This window comes from Euprymna scolopes, chromosome 35, assembly GCF_053919585.1.
Source record: "Euprymna scolopes isolate OS-2025 chromosome 35, ASM5391958v1, whole genome shotgun sequence".
Lineage (NCBI taxonomy): Eukaryota > Metazoa > Mollusca > Cephalopoda > Sepiida > Sepiolidae > Euprymna > Euprymna scolopes.
Window position 1 is genome coordinate 84,420,949 of NC_136516.1, and position 8,599 is coordinate 84,429,547.

General features: G+C 32.4%; 1 pseudogene; it reads left to right on the forward strand.

Moving 5' to 3' along the window:
- Positions 1-7,527: 7,527 nt before the first annotated feature.
- Positions 7,528-7,644, forward strand: LOC145260150 (5S ribosomal RNA; annotated as a pseudogene).
- Positions 7,645-8,599: the final 955 nt, after the last annotated feature.

The window sequence follows — 8,599 nt, forward strand, 5'->3', positions numbered from 1 at the left end:
TGTAACTCTGTAGTCATCAATAAATAGTTACTTCCCTTTGTTTGAAATAAAAAAAATATTTGGGAAGAAAAAAATGCCATACCTTAACGAAACAAAAAAGAAACAACTTGTAAGTAAAACTAATATCTTGTAGGAACGAGCTATTCTGTTAAAATATTTATATCAAATTATAAAATAGTCATCCACAGACACGTGTTTCGTCATATCTATGGCTCATAAGTTAAGCTAACTATATCCGGGCCTGAACTCACAACCATAGAAAATCTGATTGGGTGCATGTAGCACTATGCTATAAACTCTCTGTTGAAATTATGCACTATTTTTATTGCTTTCAGATTATGTTGATTGTTTTTTTTTTTTTTTAATTTTAATAATAGTTAAATTTTTATGATTTATCTCCCCCTGGGAATTAGGAAGGTTGTCTCCCTTAGTTTTGAATCTTCTCCACCCCCTCCCCTATCACATTTTTTGATGTAAACAAAAAGTATATTAATATATACATCTGAAAATATGGGGCAATTATTCATATCTAAGCGAGAACCTCACACTGAGGAGATAACTCATACCGAATTTAATTTTTATTATTAAAACGGATAAACAAAAATCAGCATTTGCATATTAAATGATTTTCTTGTCAGTTACAAGGGCTGCTCAATAAAGGTGTGATTGACATGACACAATCTTTCACTACTTAGATAATTTATTATGCAGGGTTCAAATCGTATTGGGTTTATAGTGATTATTTACTTGTTAATATTGACGTAATTTCCCTCAGGTATGTGTAAAATAGAAACCATGAACCGTTCATAATAGGTATTATGCTTTAGCGTTCAATCACCATAAAAGGGTCGATAGTCCTTAAGGTGAACAATAATTGATAAAGCCAAAATTCTAAAATTGAACTTTCATTTATAGAAAATTGTGACAATTCCCCCCCCCCCCTTGCACCTCTCTTAACCCTCAAGAATCTAGAAGAACCAAGAATTTTTCTTCCTATTGGTGCTAACTGGCTTTCAAGGTTTGCAAGAATGGTATATTTTTTTTTGTTTTTCAAATTTTTCCTTTACACACACACACACACATATATATATATGCTGGGATGATGAATCGAAAAATCAGAATTTTGGGGAGTATCGGAATTGGGGAAAATTTGTGTCTATTAAATTAAAGTTACATTCATAGAAAAATCCTGCAACTTTGTCTCCCTTCCCCCTCAAGAATCATGAAGAACTAAGAGATTTTATTCCTATTGGTGCTAACTGGCTTTTGAGTTTGGATAATATTTTTTTCATTTCCTCTAAATGCATAGTAAAAAAAACAACAAATTTCCTCTATACACATACGCACACACACACATACACACGTGATGGGATGATTTCAATGATTCCCAATTCCAAAGCAATTCCTAATTCCGACCCTTTATAAATCTCTAAATATTTAACTACAGAGTTGTATTTTTCCCAATTATCGTAAAAACGATACAGACAGTTGTGAGGATCGATTTTAGTTTTACAGATAGTTTAAGATCGATAAATATTTATTATTTTATCATTATTACCAGCCATAGTAGATTTTGCTTAAAAAAAATCAAATTAAAAAAAAAACAATCAAATGAATCGTTTTTGGCATTGGAAAATAGACACAAGATTTTCCGATTCCAATACCTCCACAAGTTCTGATTTTTTTCGATTCCGATTAATCGTCCTAACACTGATATATATATATATGTATACGTTCAAAGGTAGCGAACGAAAAAAAAAAAGGATTTTTGTGTACTCAATGCATATGTAAAGCTTATAAAAGTAAAATTATACAAATATCAGAAAAGACTCTCTGCGGATCAATCTCGTGGGGTGTTTTCTGAAGTTTGTAAAATTGTATCTATATATAACTTTAATGTATATTGTTTTTCCCCCGGGACATCAATGCTTCTTGTTTTATTATAATAGGACAATTATTCGCATTAAAAATAATAAATCATTGTCATAAAAAGGCATAATACATAGAGCACTCTGAATAATACGCAGAACATATTAACTATTTTTTTCTCCAAATCCTTTTCCATTCCATACAAAAAGAAACTTTTCAACATTGTTTTGGAGGAACATACATTTGTCTCTGGGGAGTTGTTTAGTGGTTTTCTGCTATTCAACGAAACGCATTTAAGACATACTTTATAAAAATAATAGTGCCGATTAAATACATCTGGTTTTGGAATGATAACTAAGATATACGTATGTTTCTCTCATTTGTTTTGGTCAGGCCTTAAATACCACTGAATATATTTGGTCATTAGCAATAATTAATTCCTATATGCCTTGAAAATGGCTTCAAATTTTCCTTTGTTTGATATGATCGTTTCTCTTTATTTTTTTATTTTTCATAAAGTCTGGATAAAAAGACTTGTATACACCATTATGACGGCCTTGATGGTTCCAAACGTTTGTTTTTACCTTTTTTTTTTTTTTTTTTTTTTTTTTAAATTGCTCTATTTCTAATTTTTATCTCGATTTGCTAAAAAAAATTTCTATTTTTCATTGTCTTATTAAACCAATTGTCCCTCTCCTAACAACCCCCCCTTTTTTTTTTTTTAATTTCGACCCAATAATCTACTGAAATTATACCCCCTCCTCAGCCTCCTCCGCCGCCTTTTCTTTGAAAATGTTTACTTTTCAACCTTGTCTGCCTTATAGAAGATTTAATTGCTTTAAGTGGACCAACACTCATTTGGGCAATGGTCTGTAATTTTTTTTTTTTTTTTTTTTAAATATGGATTGTTTTTATTTGTTTGTTGTTAAAACTATGTCGGCCTTTCATATGCTTTATTTAGAATAGCTTGGATAAATGATAAATATGCCTTGTGGTCCCATACAAATTGACCATCTATGGATTTTGGTGTGTTCATCTTCTGAACGAAGGAAAGATATACGACAGCAATAACAACATAAGTACAGGGTTGGGCAAAGTAACTTGCTTATTTAAATTAAATTGATATTCCGAATAAGCAAGTTGCTCTGCCCCATCCCGTATAATTACAAAAAAGTACATAAATTAACTTACGTTTACAGTATGTGGTTACTTGCTTCCCGTGGCAGTAAGATGTAACACAAGGGCAGAAAATGGGGTAAAATCCTACTCCCCTCAACGGTGCATCCTGGCTGGGTACAAAAATAGCCAAGAAAGAAACACATTAGCTTTTTTCCGGTAGGGGTAACTTAGGCAATAAAACCAACTCTTCCTCTAAAAGGTGAAGCTAATGCTTGCAAGGCTGCACCAAGCCAAACAGTGCCTAATTCTGGCAAGAGTCTGATGGTTGAAGTCAGACACTAACAGCTAAATCCCATTGACATATTGCCCCTTATTTGATTACTGAAGTTAAGCAACTTTGAGTCTGGTCAGCACATAGATGAGTAACCTCTGAAAAGCAAAAAGAAATTTGATACTCTCCTATATTACCAATATAGGAAAGTTTCAAATTCACACATAGGTAATATCTGCAGATAAAAGAAGTCTGGTTTGTCTGATATATATATATATATATATATATATATATATATATATATATATAACAATGAAAATTAACCGATGAGGAATAAAAATTTAATTTACGTTATATATTACACCATAAAATGTTCAAACACAAGGGGAATACAACAAGTTTTATATGTACAATAGAACCATATATATATATATATATATATATATATTATATATATATATATATATATATATATATATTATATATATATAAAGGGAAAAAACTGTATATTTTATTCTTTTGAATTGTTTGGTTTATGCCATTCAATGAAACACGTGTATGCAGTAATGTAAACAATTTGAATGTGAATTAAGTGTATGTTCCTGTGATTTTGAAATGTTTAATAAAGTTCTACATGCTCTGAAAGTGTAGATCCATTTTCATTGAGCTTAATAAACTGTTGCAATTTTTTAGCCTTATCGAATATATACATTATAAATATATTTGTTTTAAGGAAATACACACACATATATATATAGAATGGAAGATGAGGAATAAGTCATATATAATTTTATTATATTATCAGACCAATAAGGAAAATAAAATGGAAAAAAAAAAACCCCTCTCTAGGTCATGGCATTTCTAAGCTAAATGCTTCTCATCAGAACAGAAGGACCAGAATTATACAAAATACAAATATAGATAAAAAATATTTCATATCTAAATGTTATTAAGCCAGTTTTTATTTTATCTATATTTGCACATTGTATGATTCTAGCTCTTTTATATATATATACTAGTGGAATATTTGAAAATGCCACAGTTGTATCCTAAGTACTTTGGTCAATATAGTTTTAGAATATATCTGGTTATGGGACATCTATGTCAAAAGCCCATGTTAGAGTTTGTGGTGTATTTCCATTCTACAGACGTCTGGTGCAAACGCAGATCCCATCATTGAACAGACCAGATACTTCACTTTGATCCTAGCCTGAGGGTCAAGAAAGTGATTCATATTCAACACATAGTCACATCAGATGAAATTTTAAAGAATTACTCTTCTTGCATCAAAAAAGGGGTGAAGGGTGATAACATCCGTACGAACATGAAATTGCTGTTGTACATAATGAAAGTCAACTTCTCTAAAGCACTTCCGGTATGAATTTGAAAATTGAGCTAAGTCCAGATAGCAGACTTTGTTTAAAGAAAGGACTTAATATCTTTTTAAATAGAACGTTATAACACACAAAATTTAATTTGTTTTATTCAAAGACTATATGTGTGTATGTGCATAGATTCTTAAAATATCATCTTTAAAAAAAAAAAAGATATATGCAAATTAGATTTTAAAATTAAAATTAATTTTTTATTTTCTTTTTCCAATTTGTCAGAACAAAAAATAAACAATTTTCTTTGTGCTTTCTTGTATGTGTGTGTGTGTATATTTAATCGCCTTACTTCTCTCCATTTGTCTCTTTTCTTTTTTTTTTTTTAACACGGTGGTCACCACTTATCAAGGCCCAGAAGCCACTCAGGGATAAGGGTTATTGGAAGTACAGTACGTTAGTGTGGAGATTTAATGAAGTGTTTACTTAAGAGGGCGGTTCATTAGGAATTTGTTAATGTTGGACTTGAAGACATCCAAGTTGTTGTCAGGTGGGAAGCAGGCAGACGGAACAGAGTTCCACAGGCGTGCAGTTCTAAGAAAGAAGCTTTGTTCATGGAATCCACGTTTTGATTTAGGCACAGATAAAGAGTGGGGGAAATTTTTCACAGTGGATTCAGCTAGACGTCTCATTTGTCTCATTTAATTTCTTCAAAAGTGTTGGAAAGAATTCTTTGTTATTGCTGTTTTGATTCATATGTTTCCACATTGTTTCTTTTGTTTGGAGCAAGTTTGCTACATTTTTTTGCATTTTCTGATCACAAATGTTCAATGTCTTCAGAATTGGTAAAGTGTCTTTCTAACTTCCATAAATTATAAAATCCTCTTCAAAAAAGTTCATGCTATGGAATAGGTTTGACTTGTTTTTAAAAGGCGTCTGTTTTTAATTATTTTTTTAAACAAAATATTGATTCATCTTTCTTCTATCTGCAATTCTTCTATCATTTATCCTCAAAGAAATCTTTTTTCATATAAGTTTCTTCCCCAGAACTGCTAGATTTTGAAATTCCCTTCTGGGTCCCTGCTTCCCCAACTGTACTGACATGCAGAAGTTCAAGTGTAATGTGAACTGCTATCTTGCTGCCCAACTCCCTACATAGTAGCCCCTTATATCAAAGTGGCAATGTGCCTTGTTTGGGGTGAAAATGTAATTTAAAAAAAAAAAGTTATATATACCATATATATAGGGTCTCCAAAAGTCACTGAAGGGTCCCCATAAGAAAAAGTCAAGGCTAGTCAAGTCTGGGGGACATGGTGGCCATTTGACATTGCCATAGCAAGAGTTAATGTTCTCGCCAAAGCATTGCCTGAGAAACTCCATGGTGTCTTTCACTGTATGTGCTGTTGCTCTATTCTGGTGGCACCATAGTCCAAGTCGATTTTGAATTTGTGGGCGCAGGAAGTCTGTAATCATAGTCCGGTATCTCTCTCCAGCAACAGCATTTTCGTCTTGATCTTCAAAAAAAAAAAAAAAATCTTCTCCTGTTACTGCACACTATACAATGCACTTTATGGGATGCAACTGCTTTTGATGAATTGCCCTTGGATTTTCAGAGCCTCAAAATCTGTAATTTTATTTGTTAACGAATCCATTCAAATGAAAATGGGCTTCATCTGACATAATCAACTTTTGCAGAAAATTGGGGGCGTTATCGACAAGTTCTTGTATTTGAAGTGCATATTCAAACCCTTGTTTGAAAATCTTCAGGCTTCAAATGTTGAACAAGCTGCACTTTATAAGGAAGGAGTTTTAAACTGTACAGAATATCGTGTAGTGCGCTTCGACATATTCCGAGTTATATGGAGCATCATCGAATCGATGTTTCAGGATGCTGCTTCACGCTCTCTCTCACTCTTTCCCTGTTTTCATTTGTGATGACGTTTTGAGGTCTGCCAACTTGCAGAAGATCAAGTACAGTTCTTTGGTCTTCAAATCGGTGCACAATGTTTCGAATGGTGTTGTAACTTGAGCTATCTCTTACATGAAAAGCTATAGATAAGCTGTTTGAGTCAAAACAATTGACCCCTGATTTTGGTAAAACAATTCCACAACTTGCGTACATTGTTCAATACTTTACTTATCCATAATTAATTTCCAAAATATTATCTTTTTGGACACCCTGTATATATATATATATATATATATGTGTGTGTGTGTATATATATATATATATAATCAATCTTTTTTTACTTTTTATTTCTCTTCTTGGTGAAATGTGAACAGAAAAGAAAAAAAAAACAAAAGAAGAAACAAATAAAAAGTGAGAAAAGATTGACTTATACAAAAGTGTGTGTATATATATATATAACTAGCCTAGGGAAACTTTGAGCAAATTATAAACGAAGAAAAATATGTCACAGACTTGGTGCTGGGTAATTCACAAATACAAAAGAACACAGGGAATCGTAGACATGGGATCTTAAACTTTAATTCTTAGATAGAAAACGGGAATCATCAACTGTTTACCATGTATCTGTTTCAGAGAGTTAAAAAACAGAACAGCTTCATGGCTTTCCGATGGTAAATATTATTTATTTATAATTATCAAGCCCCTTTAAAAATACTTAAGGATGGGCACTGTTTGCGGAACTGTAACTAAGGAAGTCAACTAGTATCTATGCGATGTTCACGACTTCCGCTCATGCGAGCACTCTAGATTGTCATTGTACTCGCCTGAATTCAGCATTTAATAGTTCTTAATTCTTTTCATTCTTGTGGAAATTGTTTGGTGGCTCTGAGATACAAGCTCAGCAAATAGTGCAAAAAATGGCTGGGTTCGAATCTCATGACTGGCAGGAATTGATACCCTGCACTGATGATTGCGTAAGCATGAAACTCTAGTATTTCTAGGCATAAATGAATAATTATTATATAATTATATATATGTACAGCATAATTGTGTTGACACACCGGTTCTCGTCAGATCACCGAAGTTAAGCAACGTTGAGTCTGGTTAGTACCAGATGGGTGACCATTTGGGAATTTTAGGTGCTGTATGTGCTCTCTGCTTATCTCAGCAGTTGTTTCCAGTCGTCTTGTACATACACTTCACTCCCCACTCGTATTTGTCAATGTCGACTCAGGAGAGGTGTGATTGAGGATTGCACACTTTCTGCCACAAAAATTTCACACGCAGGCACCTCTTCATGGTCATCAATAGTCTGTCGAAGACTGAAGGAGCCCAATATATATATATATGCCAACCATTGATGCATTTTTTTTTTTTTTTTTTACTAAAGTTTATCCTCTGATGAAAAGTGAATATCTTGAAAAGTCTATGGATTAAGGATTTTTCTTTATTATGATTCCTTGTTTAAATTTGATGGATAAATTAATATTGCAATTTATTTAATTTCATTTTCATCATCTATTTTTTCTATTTCTTTAATTGCTCTATTACATTTTTGATTATCTTGATAGGTTCCAAGTTTGAAGATAATATCTATAGTCGTCTTCAAAATTATATATATATATATATATATATATATATACACACACACATCGCTTATATTGTGCACAAATTTTCCTTTCTAGGAAGTCTGTATTGTTTGATCAAATCCATTTTTTATTTTTTTTTGTTTTAACACCAACGTTCGGGAATCACACCCATCTCTCGGGAATTACCTCCACTCAAAAGCATAAAATGTTTGTTTTAACTGATCTTGTTAAACATATTCTAATGGGTTTATTTACACCTGCGGGTGAGGGTGAGAGCGGACAGTAGAGGTGTAGTCACCCACCAAAACAAAACTTCTAAACAACAACAACAACAACAACAACAAAAGTGTTAATTCTATTTTAGCATAAAAATGATCCTTGTGTATTTTTTTAATTCGTTTCTATCCACGCTCCTAACACTTGACCCCTCCCCCAATTCTTCATTCCAAGAAAATCCAACCTATTTTTTACTCGGATTTCCAAATTTTTTTTTCTTCTCCTTTTTTCCTTGACTCTA